A 20,895-nucleotide genomic window follows, 5' to 3' on the forward strand; every position below is an offset into this window, starting at 1 on the left:
GCATTTTGTTCTGCACTTAAAAGGTTGATTGAAATGTTATGGTGGCAACAGCGATGCCTTGCTGGGTCAAAAGAAAGCAGAGCCAATGGATGGCTGGGATAACAAGGGCTGAATGAGGCCTCCACAGCTTCCACCATACCCCCCTGCTCTGATCAACATCCCTCTCTGCCCCACTCGCAGTTGGCCTCTGATGGGCGTCAATGAGGCCCAGCATGGATTTTTGCCTTTTCACTCAGAATTCTCACTGTTTTACTTTGGGAATTCTTTTTAGAATTCGCAAGTTCTATTCTGTATGCAGTGTCTCTGTCGAATGGAATAGGCATTGTGTTGGATAGCCTTTGTTAATTGGGGAATGTTGTCGTAGTATGTCAGAAATTGAGTTCTGATGGGGGAAACTGTTGGAATGGAATTTGCTACAATGCCAAATATCACCTTACTGTAATTGTTGAAATTCTTTATTTTTAATATCAATCATCACTCTCAGGAACCAAAAGTACCAATGTAGGTTCTTAATTTGACCAGTATTGTTAAAGCATAATAATCTTGCAGCAACAGAATTTTAACATTTAGTCCATAATGTTGGTTGATCGGGGGTTAGGCTATTAGCTGGCCAAAATTAGACGACATGAAATGTGCAATACTGTGTTGGTGCGAGTTCTCAATGCATTTATGTCTATCTTGAAGCTCATCTCAGCAATAAAAGAGTGATCAAATTAAGATCCTACATCTGTAAGGAACCCTTTTTGTTGTGAACTTTATATATACGTAAGGGACCCACTTAACGTTGAATGGTTTACGATGAATGGAAAAATATGTCCAGTTTTGACATGAATAATAGAGGAGACTGGGGACAGGAGAGGAATATGTTTCAGAAGCTGAGAGTATGATCTGTCATATTTTATAGTTGGGCTACTGCTGTTCCAGCCTGGAATTCTGCACCCTGCAGTGAAACTGATTTGATTTCCTCATGCACAGGGATGTGATTTTATGCTCTGGCTACAGCTTTGGGCCAGGATGCACTTGGAGTGGGGGAGGGGGACTGGCTTACACATGGATATTTTTTGGGAGGATTCCTTCCAGGCTTGGTATTTGGTATTTTATTGGGATCCCCATTAGCTGTTGCGAATCAGCCGCTACTCTTCCTGGGGTCCACACAAAACATAAAACATGACATAATACAGAACATTAACAGACAAGAACAGCTTAAGGGCAGAAGTACATTTATTTTAAAAATATATATTTCACTTTTATTTAACCAGGTAGGCCAGTTGAGAACAAGTTCTCATTTACAACTGTGACCTGGCCAAGATAGAGCAAATCAGTGCGACACAAACAACACAGAGTTACACATGGGATAAACAAACATACAGTCAATAACATAATAGAGAAGTCTATATACAATGTGTGCAAATTTAGTAAGATTAGGGAGGTAAGGCAATAAATAGGCCATAGTGGCAAAATAATTACAATTTAGCAATTAAACACTGGAGTGATAGATGTGCAGAAGATGAATGTGCAAGTGGAGATACTGGGGTGCAAAGGAGCAAAACATAAATCCAATATGGGGATGAGGTAGTTGGGTGGGCTATTTACAGATTGGCTATGTTTAGATGCAATGATCGGGAAGCTGCTCTGACAGCTGATGCTTAAAGTTAGTGAGGGAGATATAAGTCTCCAGCTTTAGGGATTTTTGCAATTCGTTCCAGGCATTGGCAGCAGAGAACTGGAAGGAAAGGCGGCCAAAGGAGGAGTTGGCTTTGGGGGTGACCAGTGATATATACCTGCTGGAGCACATGCTACAGGTGCGTGCTGCTATGGTGACCAGTGAGCTGAGATAAGACGGGGCTTTGCCAAGCAAATACTTATAGATCACCAGGAGCCAGTGGGTTTGGCGACGAATATGAAGCGAGGACCAGCCAACGAGAGGATACAGGTCGCAATGGTGGGGGCTTCGGTGACAAAGATGGATGGCATGCGATAGACTACATCCAATTTTCTGAGTAGAGTGTTGGAGGCTATCGTGTAAATGACATCACCGAAGCCAAGGATCGGTAGGATAGTCAGTTTTACGAGGGTATGTTTGGCAGCATGAGTGAAGGATGCTTAGTTGCAAAATAGGAAGCCGATTCTAGATTTACTTTTGGATTGGAGATGCTTAATGTGAGTCTGGAAGGAGAGTTTACAGTCTAACCAGACACCTAGGTATTTTGTTATTGTCCACATATTCTAAGTCAGAACCGTCCAGAATAGTGATGCTGGACGGGCGGGCAGGTGTGGGCAGCGATCGGTTGAAGAGCATGCATTTAGTTTTGCTTGCATTTAAGAGCAGTTGGAGGCCGCGGAAGGAGTGTTGTATGGCATTGAAGCTTGTCTGGAGGTTTGTTAACACAGTGTCCGAAGAAGGGCCAGAAGTATACAGAATGGTGTCGTCTGCAAATCACCAGCAGCAAGAGTGACATCAGTGATTTATACAGAGAGAAGAGTCGGCCCGAGAATTGAACCCTGTGGTACCCCCATAGAGACTGCCAGAGGTTCCGGACAACAGGCCCTCCGATTTGACACACTGAACTCTGTCTGAGAAGTAGTTGGTGAACCAGGCGAGGCAGTCATTTGAGAAATCAAGGCTGTTGAGTCTGCTGATAAGAATGCGGTGATTGACAGAGTTGAAAGCCTTGGCCAGGTTGAGGAATACGGCTGCACAGTATTGTCTTTTACCAATGACGGTTATGATATCATTTAGGACGTTGAGCATGGCTGAGGTGCACCCATGACCAGCTCTGAAACCAGATTGCATGGTGGAGAAGGTACGGTGGGATTCGAAATGGTTGGTGATCTGTTTGTTAACTTGGCTTTCGAAGACTTTAGAAAGGCAGGGTAGGATAGATATAGTTCTGTAACATTTTGGGTCAAGAGACTCACCCCCTTTGAAGAGGGGGATGACCACAGCAGCTTTCCAATCTTTTGGGATCTCAGACGATATGAAAGAGAGGTTGAACAGGCTGGTAAATAGGGGTTGCAACAATTGCGGAAGATCATTTTAGAAAGAGAGGGTCCAGATTGTCTAACCCAGCTGATTTTGCAGCTATTTCAGAACATCAGCTATCTGAATTTGGGTGAAGGAGAAATGGGGAGGCTTGGGCAAGTTGCTGTGGGGGGTGCAGAGCTGTTGACTGGGGTAGGGGTAGCCAGGTGGAAAGCATGAAATTCTCGATTATTGTAAATTTATCGATGGTGACAGTGTTTCCTAGCCTCAGTGCAGTGGGCAGCTGGGAGGAGGTGTTCTTATTCTCCATGGACTTTACAGTGTCCCAGAACTTTTTGGAGTTTGTGCTACAGGATGCACATTTCTGTTTGAAAAGCTAGCCTTTGCTTTCCTAACTGCCTGTGTATATTGGTTCCTAACTTGCCTGAAAAGTTGCATATCGCGGGGGCTGTTCGATGCTAATGCAGTACGCTACAGGATGTTTTTGTGCTGGTCAAGGAAAGTCTGGAGTGAACCAAGGGCTATATCTGTACTTAGTTCTACATTTTTTGAATGGGTCATGCTTATTTAAGATGGTGAGGAATGCACTTTTAAAGAATAACCAGGCATCCTCTACTGACAAAATGAGGTCAATACCCATGAACTGTCTTTACATGAATTACAAATGGACCATTAGCTGAATTTGCTGATTGTGTGTGATTTCCGTGTCCGTCTAAGTTACGTAATAATTTGTTTGTGCATCACGTTCACTTTGCAAATGTATTTCTGCAGGTGCTTTGGTAAAGGGACTGTGTGACTCCATGTGTGAGGTTGGTGAATGAAGGAGACAGAGACAGATCAAATAAAGAGAGATAGAGACCTACTGGCAGACAGAGATGGATAGAGTGTAGTGACCTTCGTGGGGAAGACCTGTAAGATGAACCAGTAAAGCGGTGAACAAATTGTCACTATGGAAGGGCGGGTACCTCCGGGAAATGACAGGCACAACAGCTCCACGATGACAGATTGATTTCAGACAATATTCCTGGATTGTCAAGAGGCCCCATGGCTGTCAGTAGGAGCTTTTCATGAAGCACCAAATAATACAAACCCTGCAGCTAGAGAAGGGAAGAGAGCAGGCGGAAAAAAAACCTGCCAGGGTTGTCAGACTGATTTCTGAGGAGGAAGGAGTATTAGTTCAAACCTAATTAGAAGTTTATTTTATTGTTGTTTTTTTGTTGCTTTTTGCCACATTTTTGATATCCAATTGGTAGTTACAGTCTTGTCCCATCACTGCAACTCCCGTACGGACTTGGGAGAGGCGAAGTTCGAGTGTCATGGGTCCTCCGAAACACGACCCTGCCAAGCCGCACTGGTTATTGACACACTGCTCGCTGCACCAATGTGTCTGAGGAAACACCGTCCAACTGGCAACTGTGTCAGGGTGCATGCGCCTGGCCCGCCACAGGAGTCGCTAGAGAGCAATGGGACAAGGTAATCCCCGCCGGCCAAACCCTCCCCTAACCCGTAAAAGCTGGGCCAATTGTGCACCGCCTCATGCACGCACCGCCTCATGCACCTCAAGCACTGAGGACCGCTGCACCACTCGGGAGGCCCGAAGGGGTTTAATCTTTAACCCACTGTGGTTGGTGAGGTAGACAGATTGACGTACAGATGAATAACTCTATCTATGTGTCTGTATTGGTGTGGGGGAGGCCACAATAATTTGACATGTTTCGCTCCTCTCCAATCATTTGACAAGCATGACAAGCATAGCAATAAACAGGTGCACATATGCCCTCTACTGTCCCCCCATCCACACACACAGAGAGAGAGAAAATAGTTTTTCTGTTTTAATGTGTCATGTGCCAGAGGCTGAGCCCAGACCAGACCAGGGTGCAGGGAGCAGGGTGTGAGATTGTTGACATTCCTGGTTACTGCCGCCTGGACCCTCCTAATCCCCTTCACTCCCTCCAACTCTCCTCTACGCGTCCCTACGAGCTGTGTGTTCAAGGACACCTCACTGCCATCTTAGCCTCGGCTCTCTAAATCAACCTCTCTCTTACTTTAACCCTCACCCTACTCCTCTCTTTCTAATTTCTCTTCCATTCTCTCTCTCCATCTTTAACTCCCCCTCTGTGATCCTCTCTCTCACTGCCCTCCAATCTCTTCCTAACTTTACCCCTCTCTCTTACTCCCCCTCCCTCCCTCTCTCTCTCCCTCCTTCCCTCTCCTCTGATAAGTACCCATAAGCCCACTCTCTGCTCCTGTGTGTGCACCATGCTGTGGGCTAATGGAGTGAGATAAAGCTGCGTGGCGTAGTGAATGGCACTCACTGTGCTCTCCCTGTGACAAACCAGGCCTTTGCACATACTCAGATGAGCAGTAAAGCAATGCTTCATAAACAAATGTGCTCTCTGTTATAGTATTGATATTTAGCACAACATATATGGCTATGTCCAAAGGGGTTAACGTTTCCATTTGTTCCTGCTTTTTCAAAATAACCTGTTAAAAGCTATATAGCACCAGTAATTGTTATTGATACATGGTTCTCATGCACAGCTACAGTCACTCAGACAGGATGGCAGAGTATAGCGGATATGTGATAATGTCCTTGGTCCAGTGGTCCTGTGATGATTGCAGCATGGACTCTGGCATACATACACACACTTCTCCCCTCAGCAGCAGCTGCGGCTGGTAGAAGGCCTTCAAGCCTAATGAAATATAGCAGCTCAGAGTTCAAAGGCTCCACAGTAGGGCCTGTTAGAAGTATGCTGTGTGATGGAGATGTTTCCAGAAGCTTTATGACGCTGGACTCATTTCTGCCTTTTTTCCTGTTTGTTTGATGGAGCCTGCAGGAGCCTGTTATTCTGCATGGGGCCATAGGAGGGGAAGCGGAGGCTGAACTTTATAATTGTCAGACCCAGCTTCCTCTCAGCTTTGAAGTGGCAGCAGTTGTATTTCAATTCATTAACATTGATAACATAGGTTGGCAGGAGCATTCTCTCTCTCCCTCTCCCTCCCTCTCTTTACATAGTCTCATGCCACCTAATAGGTCTTACTCTCCTGGTATTCCCACCACTGTACCTGTGGCTATTCAGCCCACATCAGATGGTCCTGAAGAAAGCCTTATTACCCCCCCCCCCTGCAAGGTGTAGTCTTACCCTTCTCTTATCTATTGATTGGAGAGGTGAAAGGGTCAAATAAAAGGTATTGATTACCAGACGAGGTGAAGTTGGTGGGCAGGGTGTCTGGGGTTGATAAGAAAAGACAGCATTCTTTACCCACTGCTGTCAGAGAACCCACCCTCTGTCTCTCCCTCTCTCTCTCTCTGCCTCCCCCCCCCTCTTTCTCTCTGTCACCTGGCATCTATTCTTGAGTCGCCAGGGTGTCCCTTTCTCTGAATGATCTTTATCTGTGCTTGTGAAATGTATAGCCCAGCCTGGCGCAGCAGTGGTCTCAGGACAGAAGCTCTGGCCTTTCACACACTCCCCATGCCATGATGACTACCTCACCTTTTCCCAACACTCAACCTCTAAAGTCTCAAGTAAAGCCGCTGGTCCTGGGTTCGGTTTCTTGCTTTCATTTATTTATTTCCATATCCACCTTCCTTTTTCCTCCTCCTGTTTTGGCTGGCTTGGATAGATTAAATGTGTGTAACATGCTATCCCACTGTTTCTTTGCAATATAAAAGTTTCCCTGAGGTTTTAAGAGATTTATAGTAAGATGGTATTTCCCTTGAACCACAGCTTCTACTGAACACTGATGCCGCTGGGCAGTTAGTGAAGACTGATGCCTGCCCCTGCCTGGAATGCTTCACTAAGGAAACAGACAAGCAGTAGTGAGGAGAAGAAATGCCTCTCACTCACTGATCCAGAACAAGTGTCACGCCCTGACCATAGAGAGCCCTTAGCTCTCTATGGTGTAGTAGGTCAGGGCGTGACTATCTAGTATAGATATTTCTATGTGGGTGCTAATATGGTTCCCAATTAGAGGCAGCTGTTTATCGTTGCCTCTGATTGGGGATCATATTTAGGTAGGTTGTTTCCCCACCTGCATTTGTGGGATATTATTTTGTGTTTTGTGCACCACTTAGTCACGGTTCATTGTGAGTTTATTTGATTTATTGTTTTGCTTTGCTAAGTTTCACTTTATAATAAATATGTGGAACTCAACGTCCGCTGCGCCTTGGTCTGTCTCTACACACAATTGTTGCAACGAGTGGTTTAATACTTTCAAATTGTTAAAGTTAGGATTGGTGAGCGTAAAGCTGATTTTGGATCAGTGTTTCTGAACAATGTCTTGCTAGAGTCAAAATTTTGAATCTCATCAATGTTGAATCTCTGTCAGTGGCTCATGGTGTTTAAGAGAAAATTGTTTTGTTTATTTTTATTCATTTCACCTTTATTTAACCAGGTAGGCAATTTAACCAGGTAGGCAAGTTGAGAACAAGTTCTCATTTACTTACCTGGCCAAGATAAAGCAAAGCAGTTCGACAGATACAACGACACAGAGTTACACATGGAGTAAAACAAACATACAGTCAATAATACAGTATAAACAAGTCTATATACAATGTGAGCAAATTAGGTGAGATAAGGGAGGTAAAGGCAAAAAAGGCCATGGTGGCAAAGTAAATACAATATAGCAAGTAAAACACTGGAATGGTAGTTTTGCAATGGAAGATTGTGTAAAGTAGAAATAAAAATAATGGGGTGCAAAGGAGCAAAATAAATAAATTAAATACAGTTGGGAAAGAGGTAGTTGTTTGGGCTAAATTATAGGTGGGCTATGTACAGGTGCAGTAATCTGTAAGATGCTCTGACAGTTGGTGCTTAAAGCTAGTGAGGGAGATAAGTGTTTCCAGTTTCAGAGATTTTTGTAGTTCGTTCCAGTCATTGGCAGCAGAGAACTGGAAGGAGAGGCGGCCAAAGAAAGAATTGGTTTTGGGGGTGACTAGAGAGATATACCTGCTGGAGCGTGTGCTGCAGGTGGGAGATGCTATGGTGACCAGCGAGCTGAGATAAGGGGGGACTTTACCTAGCAGGGTCTTGTAGATGACATGGAGCCAGTGGGTTTGGCGACGAGTATGAAGCGAGGGCCAGTCAACGAGAGCGTACAGGTCGCAATGGTGGGTAGTATATGGGGCTTTAGTGACAAAACGGATTGCACTGTGATAGACTGCATCCAATTTGTTGAGTAGGGTATTGGAGGCTATTTTGTAAATGACGTCGCCAAAGTCTAGGATTGGTAGGATGGTCAGTTTTACAAGGGTATGTTTGGCAGCATGAGTGAAGGATGCTTTGTTGCAAAATAGGAAGCCAATTCTAGATTTAACTTTGGATTGGAGATGTTTGATATGGGTCTGGAAGGAGAGTTTACAGTCTAACCAGACACTTGAGTATTTGTAGTTGTCCACGTATTCTAAGTCAGAGCCGTCCAGAGTAGTGATGTTGGACAGGCGGGTAGGTGCAGGTAGCGATCGGTTGAAGAGCATGCATTTAGTTTTACTTGTATTTAAGAGCAATTGGAGGCCACGGAAGGAGAGTTGTATGGCATTGAAGCTTGCCTGGAGGGTTGTTAACACAGTGTCCAAAGAAGGGCCGGAAGTATACAGAATGGTGTCGTCTGCGTAGAGGTGGATCAGGGACTCACCAGCAGCAAGAGCGACCTCATTGATGTATACAGAGAAGAGAGTCGGTCCAAGAATTGAACCCTGTGGCACCCCCATAGAGACTGCCAGAGGTCCGGACAGCAGACCCTCCGATTTGACACACTGAACTCTATCAGAGAAGTAGTTGGTGAACCAGGCGAGGCAATCATTTGAGAAACCAAGGCTGTCGAGTCTGCCGATGAGGATGTGGTGGTTGACAGAGTCAAAAGCCTTGGCCAGATCAATGAATACGGCTGCACAGTAATGTTTATTATCGATGGCGGTTAAGATATCGTTTAGGACCTTGAGCGTGGCTGAGGTGCACCCATGACCAGCTCTGAAACCAGATTGCATAGCAGAGAAGGTATGGTGAGATTCGAAATGGTCGGTAATCTGTTTGTTGACTTGGCTTTCGAAGACCTTAGAAAGGCATGGTAGGATAGATATAGGTCTGTAGCAGTTTGGGTCAAGAGTGTCCCCCCCTTTGAAGAGGGGGATGACCGCAGCTGCCTTCCAATCTTTGGGAATCTCAGACGACACGAAAGAGAGGTTGAACAGGCTAGTAATAGGGGTGGCAACAATTTCGGCAGATAATTTTAGTAAGAAAGGGTCCAGATTGTCTAGCCCGGCTGATTTGTAGGGGTCCAGATTTTTCAGCTCTTTCAGAACATCAGCTGAATGGATTTGGGAGAAGGAGAAATGGGGAAGGCTTGGGCGAGTTGCTGTTGGGGGTGCAGTGCTGTTGACCGGGGTAGGAGTAGCCAGGTGGAAAGCATGGCCAGCCGTAGAAAAATGCTTATTGAAATTCTCAATTATGGTGGATTTATCAGTGGTGAGTGTTTCCCATCTTCAGTGCAGTGGGCAGCTGGGAGGAGGTGTTCTTATTCTCCATGGACTTTAGTGTCCCAGAACTTTGAGTTAGTGTTGCGGGAAGCAAATTTCTGCTTGAAAAAGCTAGCCTTGGCTTTTCTAACTGCCTGTGTATAACGGTTTCTAGCCTCCCTGAACAGCTGCATATCACGGGGGCTGTTCGATGCTAATGCAGAACGCCATAGGATGTTTTTGTGTTGGTTAAGGGCAGTCACGTCTGGGGAGAACCAAGGGCTATATCTGTTCCTGGTTCTAAATTTCTTGAATGGGGCATGTTTATTTAAGATGGTTAGGAAGGCATTTAAAAAAATATCCAGGCATCCTCTACTGACGGGATGAGATCAATATCCTTCCAGGATACCCCGGCCAGGTCGATTAGAAAGGCCTGCTCGCTGAAGTGTTTCAGGGAGCGTTTTACAGTGATGAGTGGAGGTCGTTTGACCGCTGACCCATTACGGATGCAGGCAATGATCGCTGAGATCTTGGTTGAAGACAGCAGAGGTGTATTTAGAGGGCCAGTTGGTTAGGATGATATCTATGAGGGTGCCCGTGTTTAAGGCTTTGGGGAGGTACCTGGTAGGTTCATTGATAATTTGTGTGAGATTGAGGGCATCAAGTTTAGATTGTAGGATGGCTGGGGTGTTAAGCATGTTCCAGTTTAGGTCGCCTAGCAGCACAAGCTCTGAAGATAGATGGGGGGCAATCAGTTCACATATGGTGTCCAGAGCACAGCTGGGGGCAGAGGGTGGTCTATAGCAGGCGGCAACGGTGAGAGACTTGTTTTTAGATGGTGGATTTTTAAAAGTAGAAGTTCAAATTGGGTACAGACCTGGATAGTAGGACAGAACTCTGCAGGCTATCTTTGCAGTAGATTGCAACACCGCCCCCTTTGGCAGTTCTATCTTGTCTGAAAATGTTGTAGTTTGGAATTAAAATTTCAGAATTTTTGGTGGTCTTCCTAAGCCAGGATTCAGACACAGCTAGAACATCCGGGTTGGCAGAGTGTGCTAAAGCAGTGAATAGAACAAACTTCGAGAGGCTTCTAATGTTGTCTTCGAAAGCCAAGTCAACAAACAGATTACCGACCATTTCGAATCTCACCATGGGTGCACCTCAGCCACGCTCAAGGTCCTAAATGATATCTTAACCGCCATCGATAAGAAACATTACTGTGCAGCAGTTTTCATTGATCTGGCCAAGGCTTGACTCTGTCAATCACCACATCCTCATCGGCAGACTCGACAGCCTTGGTTTCTCAAATGATTGCCTCGCCTGGTTCACCAACTACTTCTCTGATAGAGTTCAGTGTGTCAAATCGGAGGGTCTGCTGTCCGGACCTCTGGCAGTCTCTATGGGGGTGCCACAGGGTTCAATTCTTGGACCGACTCTCTTCTCTGTATACATCAATGATGTTGCTCTTGCTGCTGGTGAGTCTCTGATCCACCTCTACTTAGGTGGCCCAAACTCTGCGCGCAATGAACACAAGAGAAGTGACAATTTCACCTGGTTAATATTGCCTGCTAACCTGGATTTGTTTTCGCTAAATATGCAGGTTTAAAAATATATACTTCTGTGTATTGATTCTACGAAAGGCATTGATGTTTATGGTTAGGTACACATTGGAGCAAGACAGTCCTTTTTCATGAATATGCACCGCATCGATTACATGCAACAAAGGCCACGCTAGATAAACTAGTAATATCATCAACCATGTGTAGTTAACTAGTGATTATGATTGATTGATTGTTTTTTATAAGATAAGTTTAATGCTAGCTAGCAACTTACCGTGGCTTCTGTGAGCGTACCAAGTAATTAGGCGTCACTATAAAGCGGGAAGGTGGAATAAACAAGTCAGGAGTAGGTTTTTCTGATTGAACACAGTTCTCTATTGAGGGTATTTTGTCAACAAAAACATTCTAACATAAAATCAATGAAAAATCTTCCAAGGAAAACACACATCTTCTTCTCCAGATGAAACAAGAACACAATAGGATAATCTTTAAACTACAACAAACATAAATCACGGGTTTGTCACCGTCTTCGTGGTTCTTTCAGCACAGCTTCTCTCTCTCGGTGGCCATCTTCCAGAGGTAGTTTCCCCCCTTCTGCTGGTTCCATTTTCTCTCTTATAGGGGAAGGAGAGTATCTCATTAGTACCGTCAGCTGTGCTTAATTGACTCTGGTTACCTTGTCTCCCATGCTTTGTTGGGCTACTATCCATGAGCCCAGCCTGCCCTCTAGTGGTCCTTCCACACTTCTTACAGCATTTGCGTAACAGGCAGTCTCCTTGTGGAGTGCAATGTAATCAGGTGGTTAGAGGGATGGACTAGTTAACTGCAAGGTTGCAAGATTGAATCCCCGAGCTGACATGGTAAAAATCTGTCATTCTGCCCCTGAACAAGACAGTTAACCCACTGTTCCTAGGCCGTCATTGAAAATAAGAATGTGTTCTTAACTGACTTGCCTAGTTAAATAAAGGATAAATAAAGGTTTAAAAAATAATAATAATTAAAAATAAAATAGAAATCGGCCAAATCGGTGTCCAAAAATAACAATTTTCGATTATTATGAAAACTTGAAATCAGCCCTAATTAATCGGCCATTCCGATTAATCGGTCGACCTCTAGTACAAAGACCTAAATCAGTTGGGTTTACTGTATTGCATCACCCAGTATGTCTCACTGTGGTTTCATGAGACCCATCTGTTCTCTATTCTAATGTCTGTCAGCAGAACAGCCAATCCTTTATTGACCTGTTTGCGTTGACTAGAAAGACCAAAGCACTCTTATAGAAATCCACAGGTGTTTTGAAGAAAACAGAAAGGAGGGAAGAGCTGCCAGCACATCTGAACATCACCTAAGACTGTCAGCCTAGCATAGTCTGCTTGTGGGTGTTCCTCTCCCTTTCTTTTTTATTTTCCTATTCCTTTTTCTCTCTCTAGATGTGTCCTCATGTTGAATCAACAGTTTCTTAACCCCTTAAAACAGTTCATGAAACCAGAACTATATTTAGCCTGAATCACAAGAATGAATGCCTCCTGTTGAATGTACCCCTTTCTCTTAAAATAATCCATCACCAAATTGAGCAAAGAAAAACAGAGCTAATTCTATGTCGCCAGACCTCCTTCTCTTCCTGCGTTATGAAAGATTCCATTCACACACAGAGCTCCGCTAAAGTAAGGCCCTTTCACCATTGCAGCAAAACTGGAAAGCCCATGCATGCGGTCATGTGTATCGCTTTCCGTTCACAGGGATGCTAATAAGGCAAACCATTTGTGTTAACACTGAAGTGCTGACCAGTTTGATGTAAATCATCCAGAGTTCCATTTGTCATCCCACTGTTTAGTAGCAGAGTTCCTCCACTGACATATAAGGACTTCCTCAGGGTAGATCCAAGTAAGTAAATGATGTGTCATAGAACATGTAAAAGAACAAACTGAATCTAAGTGTGTGAGAGAGTTACAAACTGATATCACTGCAATGGACCTGTTGAGTATTCACTTCATAGTGAGGGCCTCTCTAAGCATGTTATCTGAGGCTTCATTTCAGTTACAAGGTTAAGAGAACCTCTCCTTGAGACGGAGGAGGAGTATTCCTGTTGAGGAGAGGATGTTGGTCAGGCATACAGCACAAATACTCATTATGTTATTCAGACGGTGGCCTTGACTTTCAGCACCTCTTCATGTTGTTTTTTTCAAAGCACATCAAAGGGCTTTTTAAGAGGAGAGGCGGAGGGAGGAAATAATTTGTTGCACATTCCACGCACTTGGCGTGGCGGCCAAGCCAAAAACTGAAGAGCTTGGTTTTTTGTTGCAAAGAAGTGTTCTGGAGTGCTCTCAAGTCTCTAACAACACTAAAGAAATACTTTGCTTTGTGCTTCCTCTTGCATACAATGCCCTTTTTGAAAATACAATTTCTCAAAAGATAATTTGTATTTTAACACATGATATAGAAGAAAGAGAATGTGGGGTTAGAAAAACTTGACCCTTAAGACATTGTTTTGTTAATGTTGAAGTAGTGCATTTTGACAGTTTGATACAGACCTTAGAAATTAGTTGGTTGTTCTATTTAATCTGTGGTAGAATATAGCTTCTCTGTTCTAATTGCACATTGAGAAGCAGTTGATTGCATTAGATTAACACCCATTAGCTCTAGTTAAGCTGTGGGACTCAGGCAGGGCAGTGGGTATTTCCACCATGTGTTGTGACCTCTATCTCTGTGGTTGTGAGTAGATAGTCTGCTGAGGAGGACTGAACACTGAGCCCCTCTGTTCTGCTCTTCTGTTAGCAGAGGAGTGAGATATGTGCCGGCTGACAAGTCCCCTCACGTCCTCCTTGCAGAACTAAACAGTGGCAATTACAATGACAATTTCCTGTGCATGCTTCAGAACAGGAAGATCAGAGAGGATGGCAGAGCCTGTGCACTCCTTGTGTGTGTATCTGGGAGAATGTCTGTGTGCTAGATATTGATTGTATTTATTTATTTTATTTCACCTTTATTTAACCAGGTAGGCCAGTTGAGAACAAGTTCTCATTTACCACTACGATCTGGCCAAGATAAAGCAAAGCAGTGTGACAAAAACAACAACACAGAGTTACACATGGGAAAAATATAAATACAGTGTGTGCAACTGTAGTAAGATTAAGGAGGTAAGGCTTTAAATAGGCCATAGTGGCGAAATAATTCCAATTTAGCATTAACACTGGAGAGATAGATGTGCAGATGATGATTTGCAAGTAGAGATACTGGGGTGCAAAAGAGCAACAAAACAATAACAATATGGGGATGAGGTAGTTGGGTGGGCTATTTATAGATGGGCTGTGTACACGTGCAGTGATCGGTAAGCTGCTCTGACAGCTGATACTTAAAGTTAGTGAGGTAGATTTAACACAGAATAGGGTTCACCTTCTCTCATGGAGCGGTCAGAGTGCAGTGGAAGGCTACAGTACACTCACCGTTTGTCTGTCCACTTAATGCACCGCCTAGCTAGTATCTAAGTCAAATCAAATGTATTTATATAGCCCTTCTTACATCAGCTGATATATCAAAGTGCTGTACAGAAACCCAGCCTAAAACCCCAAACAACAAGCAATGCAGGTGTAGAAGCATGGTGGCTAGGAAAAAAACCCTAGAAAGGCCAAAACCTAGGAAGAAACCTAGAGAGGAACCAGGCTATGAGGGGTGGCCAGTCCTCTTCTGGCTGTGCCGGGTGGAGATTATAACAGAACATGGCCAAGATGTTCAAATGTTCATAAATGACCAGCATGGTCAAATAATAATAATCACAGTAGTTGTCGAGGGTGCAACAGGTCAGCACCTCAGGAGTAAATGTCAGTTGGCTTTTCATAGCCGATCATTGAGAGTATCTCTACCGCTCCTGCTGTCTCTAGAGAGTTGAAAACAGCAGGTCTGGGACAGGTAGCACATCCGGTGAATGGGTCAGTGTTCCATAGCCGCAGGCAGAACAGTTGAAACTGGAGCAGCAGCACGGCCAGGTGGACTGGGGACAGCAAGGAGTCATCATGCCGGGTAGTCCTGAGGCATGGTCCTAGGTCTCAGGTCCTCCGGGAGAGTGAAATAAAGAAAGAAAGAATTAGAGAGAGTATACTTAAATTCACACAGGACATCGGATAAGACAGGAGAAATACTCCAGATATAACAGACTGACCCTAGCCCCCGACACATAAACTACTGCAGCATAAATACTGGAGGCTGAGACAAGAAGGGTCAGGAGACACTGTGGCCCCCATCCAATAATACCTCCGGACAGGGCCAAACAGGCAGGATATAACCCAGCCAACTTTGCCAAAGCACTGCTTTAAGCGCTGTCTCAGTGAGTTGTGCAGGCCTCCTAAGTAACATTACTATCACAGAGCATCTGAGCCCGCTCCACTTCACCAGATCTGAGGAGGCCAACCTGAGCCAATTAGGAGCAGGACGAGGGGCTACTGTCCTCTCTACAGTGGCCCTGCCCTATCCACTGCGCTTTGATCTCCCACATGCTACACACAGGCTAAGCCTTCAACTCTCTCTGTCTATAATGGATGACAAGGCTAGTCCAATTATTATAATCTGGTTTCATCTCAGGGTAAACAGATGAAGGAAGGAGGTAATGAATGAGACCCCACATCTTCCCTAAAAGCATCCAAGAGATGTTGCTTCATTCAATTCAGCCCAATTCAGATATAAATTGTTTTCAATTAATTTCAAATGAAATATGAGTGAGTGTAATATGTTGTTTATGGATGTACAGTACCAGTCAAAAGTTTGGACGCACCTACTCGTTCAAGGGTTTTTCTTTTTTTTAATAGACTCATGGAGTAACCAAAAAATGTTAAACAAATCAAAATACATTTTCATTTTAGATTCTTCAAAGTAGCCACCCTTTGCCTTGATGACAGCTTGGCACACTCTTGTCATTCTCTCAACCAGCCTGGAATGCTTTTCCAACAGTTTCAAAGGAGTTCCCACATATGCTGAGCACTTGTTGGCTGCTTTTCTTTCAGTCTTCAGTCCAACTCATCCCAAACCATCTCAATTGGGTTGAAGTCGAGTGATTGTGGAGGCCAGTGTCAGGATTTGGCCAGGGTTGTTCTGGTTTTTGGTCACTAGATGCCCCCATTGTGCCTTTTGACCTTTTGTTTTCCCTTGATCCCCATTATTATTTGCACCTGTGCCTCGTTTCCGCTGATTGTATTTAAACCCGTTGTTTTCCTCAGTTCTGTGCTCTGTGTTTGTATGTTAGCACCCAGCCCTAGTACTCTGTGAACTCTTGTTGATCCCGGTGGACGCGCTTGTGGAATTCTGTTTTTTGTTCTTGTTTGTTTGTTTTTTGAGTATCTTTTGAGGCTTTTTGTGCTATACCTTCCACCTTGTGGATTTACCTTTTTGTCTTGGAGGATTACCTTTGTTCTTGTGGAATTCCTTGTGAGGTTGTGGAGTTACATGTTTTCCTGAAGAACTTCACTTTTAACTTCATTAAATACACCGTCTCAAGTACTGCTGTGTCTGCCTCATCTTCTGGGTTCTGACAACTATTCGTGGCTCAGTTGGTTAAGTGACTGTTTCTCACTCCGGAGACCTGGGTTCGTAACCGGGTCCTCTGATGCAGCACTCCATCCAGTCTCCTTGGTCAAATAGCCCTTATACAGCCAGGAGGTGTGTTTTGTGTCATTGTCCTGTTGAAAAACAAATGATAGTCCCACTAAGTGCAAACCAGATGGGATGGCGTATCGCTGCAGAATGCTGTGGTAGCCATGCTGGTTAAATGTGCCTTGAATTTTAAATAAGTTACTGACTGTGTCACCAGCAAAGCACGCCTACACCATCACACCTCCTCCTCCATGCTTCACTGGGGGAACCACACATGCGTAGATCATCCGTTCACCTACTCTGCCTCTCACAAAGATACGGCAGTTGGAACCAAAAATCACAAATTTGGGCTCATCAGACCAAGAGACAGATTTCCACCAGTCTAATGTCCATTGCTTGTGTTTCGTGAACCAAGCAAGTCTCTTCTTCGTATTGGTGTCCTCCAGTAGTGGTTTCTTGGCAGCAATTTGACCATGAAGGCCTGATTCACGCAGTCTCCTCGGAACAGTTGATGTTGAGATGTGTCTGTTTATTGAACTCTGTTAAGCATTTATTTTGGCTGCAATCTGAGGTGCAATTAACTCTAATGAACTTGCCCTCTACAGCAGAGGTAACTCTGGGTTTTCCTTTCCTGTGGCGGTCCTCATGAGAGCCAGTTTCATCATAGCGCTTGATGGTTTTTCTGACTGCAATTGAGAAACTTTCAAAGTTCTTGAAATTTTCCGTATTGACCGACCTTCATGTCTTAAAGTAAAGTACTGTATATCAATCTAGTCTTTGTATTAAATGTTCAAATACAATTTTGGCAAAAAGTTAAACTCATCGATTGTTTGTGTGTTGCTCCAGGACCTCCACTGGTGGCTGAGAGGGTGGCCCATAGACAGTCAGTGCACCTGGGGAGTTCCATCAAGCTGCCATGCCCTGTTGAAGGAGACCCGCCACCCCTCATCATGTGGACCAAAGACGGCCACAACATCCACAGCGGCTGGACCCGCTTCCGCATCCTCCGCCTGGGCCTGAAGATCAAGGAAGTGGAGGTTGAGGATGCTGGAACATACATCTGCAAAGCCACCAACGGCTTTGGCAGCGTCAGCATCAACTATACCCTCATTGTCATTGGTAAGTAGAAAGTTGTCTTGCGGTTAGGGCTGTTGCGGTGACCGCCACACCGGCAGTCATGAGTCATGAAGGCAGTCAAATTCCATGTTGAAAGTCATGCATCCTCCGATACACAACCCAACCAAGCCGCACTGCTTCTTAACACAGCGCCATCCAACCCGAGAAGCCAGCCGCGCCAATGTGTCGGAGGAAACACAGTGCACCTGGCAACCTTGGTTAGTACGCACTGCGCCCGGCCCGCCACAGGAGTCGCTGGTGCACGATGAGACAAGGTTATCCCTACCGGCCAACCCCTCCCTAACCCGGGCGACGCTAGGCCAACTGTGCGTCGCCCCACAGACCTCCCGGTCGCAGCCGGTTACGCCAGAGCCTGGGCGCGGACCCAGGGTCTCTGGTGGCACAGCTGGCGCTGCAGTACAGCGCCTTTAACCACTGCGCCACCCGGGAGGCCTTAAATACATTTTATTTATGCTAGTGATTGTATTAATTTGAGATCTATCGCATCCCACAACTGTCCCAGACTATGTTTGCAATATTTATTTCTCGCACAGAATAAAATAGGTCAACTTTTGTACTATGGGGGATAGTAGATTGACATAGGCTAGGGCTTTTGCTGTTCGTTAGGCCTACTCATCTTGTTGGCTGACGAAAAGTAAATGTGGACAGTTCTTCCAATATCTTCAATATGCACATCGGAATTGGATAAGGACTCGCACAGTTGTGTCTCCGATGTGTCTGTCTTCACTTGTAGCCTGTGAGAAAGACCCGATCACGTGATGAAGTACGCAGCACTCAGGGAGAAGGGCACAATGGCCACTGGTCGCAAAAGGCATGGATTTTTTTAGGGTGCATTACGGTCACAAGGGAATGCCATCATGAAATTCTAGAGATTATCCAGTGCTTGTCAAACTGTGAATGAGTGACTGATGTAGTGTGTAAAGCCTGCGCAAAAAAACATAAAAAATAATTTAAAAATCTAAAAATCTAAACATATAGCCTAACGTTTGTATAACAAATAAAGTTACATTAATAACAACTCTAAATTAAGCATACCTATTTCATTGTTAACCTCTCAACACAGAATGGCCGCATGTGCGCACTCCCTCAAATATTGGGAGAAAATATTTGTTCAATTGTATTCTTCATAATATAAAATAATGCCACGGAATTCGAAGAAAGTCTTGTCTGCTAAATTAACTAGTGTAGCCCACAGCCATTTATCTATCATAGCCAGATCAGGACCTAACATAAGGACAACTCAGAGTATGCTATTCTGTTCTTCTGAAATAGACTACATTTTCTTCATATCATGCTTCTTTAGACCGGTCTAAAATAAATAATGGATTTGTTGTGAAGGTGTAGGCTATATTACATGGATTTATTAGACTTTTTAAAATGTAGATCTTCCAAAGGTCATCATCAGTAGCTTGTAGGCTATGTGTGGAAGCCAGTAGGTGCTAAATGTGTTTATCACTGTCAATTACCGTGAGACCGACAGTTATTTGCTTGACAATCACCGGCTGACGAAATGTAGTTTGCCAAGTAATACCATTCATAGTGAAATCACTTTTAATATGACGCTACCCAGAAACCATGCATATGACTCAGACCGTGCCATCATCTTTTGAAGGAAGTGTTTCAAAGTCAGTCACTTAACGTTTCCTTCAGGTCAAGATCTTGTCGATTTACAGATGTTAAAAGACAACAACATGCACCATGGAGTCATGGCTTTGAAATAAGGGGATTTAGGAAGGGGGATTGTAGTTGATACCCTCCTCTCCTATATCTGTTATATCATTCACCACTTAAGCCCAAAGTCAACAGAGAGAATAGGATATGGTTTCATACTACATCATCCTCTGTGACTCAAGCGGATCTTCACTTCTTCCCTCTCCCCAGGCTAAGCTGTAGTTTGTCAAAGCAGGGGCTCCTTAACTTGGAATTGTCCAACAAGAAACATATTCCCCTTAACATTAACCTATTAAGCCTCTTAAAGCTTATAAGAGGACATGATGGTCTCATGTGCAAGAGACATACTTGTAACTCTCAGTCAAGTCAAGCAACTGTACAGTACAGTTTACTCTGAGCGTGATGAATGAGAGGACTGGAGTGTGATAGCACTGTTTAGTTTAAGATGCCTAATTAGGTCCAGAGCCTCCTGCAGGGGAGGGGGGTGGATGGCAGGGGCCGACTGGAGGAGCTGCTTCCTGGTCTTGTGATCAAATCAAATTGTATTATAGTCGCATACACAGATGTTCAGATGTTATCGCTGGTGCTTTGAAATGCTTGTGTTTATAGCTCCAACAGTGTAATAATTCCCAATACCCCAGGGCAGTGATTGGGGACACTGCCCTGTGTAGGGTGCCGTCTTTCGGATGGGACGTTAAACGGGTGTCCTGACTCTCTGAGGTCATTAAAGATCCCATGGCTCTTATCGAAAGAGTAGGGGTGTTAACCCCGGTGTCCTGGCTAAATTCCCAATCTGGCCCTCAAACCATCACGGTCACCTAATATTCCCCAGTTTACAATTGGCTCATTCATCCCCTCCTGTCCCCTGTAACTATTCCCCAGAAAAAACACAATAATCCCGAAAAAGAAATATCAGAACGAGCAATGTCAGGGAAACGCAATATAAATATATATACATATAATGGTGTGTAAAGACAGTATGGACAGTATATGACTAGAAAAGGTGTGTATAGCAGTAGTTATATACTGTAGGATGAGCCATCTCTAGAATGCGTAAAACGGTATGTAAACATTATTAAAGTGACCAGTGGTCAATTACTCTATAGGGTAGTACCGGGTGGTAGCTGGCTAGAACAGCGACTAAGGTGGTGGCCTTTCAAACTGGCCTTATTTTGGAGTAGAACCCTAATCACATAGATCAGACCAGGACAACAGAAAGTAAAGAGAATGGTGTCCGTTGGGTAGTATCATAGGGTCGAGTTGCGGATCTGGGGAAGTGTTATTCTAACAAAGTTATTTTGGCTCACATTAAAGATGAAGTTGACTGAGAAGTCAGAGAGAGGGTAGATCTGTTGATTGTCTCCCCGAGTGGCGCAGCGGTCTAAGGCATTACTACAGACCCGGGTTCGATCCTAGGCTGTGTCACAGCCAGCCATGATCAGGAGACCCATGAGGCGGCTCACAATTGGCCCAGCGTCATCCAGGTTAGGGGAGGGTTTGGCCGGCTGGGA

General features: G+C 44.5%; 1 pseudogene; it reads left to right on the top strand.

The window, feature by feature from the left end:
• The window catches only part of LOC124046507, a 66,902-nt pseudogene that overhangs the window by 30,319 nt on the left and 15,688 nt on the right, over positions 1–20,895 (top strand).

Source organism: Oncorhynchus gorbuscha, linkage group LG10, assembly GCF_021184085.1.
Source record: "Oncorhynchus gorbuscha isolate QuinsamMale2020 ecotype Even-year linkage group LG10, OgorEven_v1.0, whole genome shotgun sequence".
Lineage (NCBI taxonomy): Eukaryota > Metazoa > Chordata > Actinopteri > Salmoniformes > Salmonidae > Oncorhynchus > Oncorhynchus gorbuscha.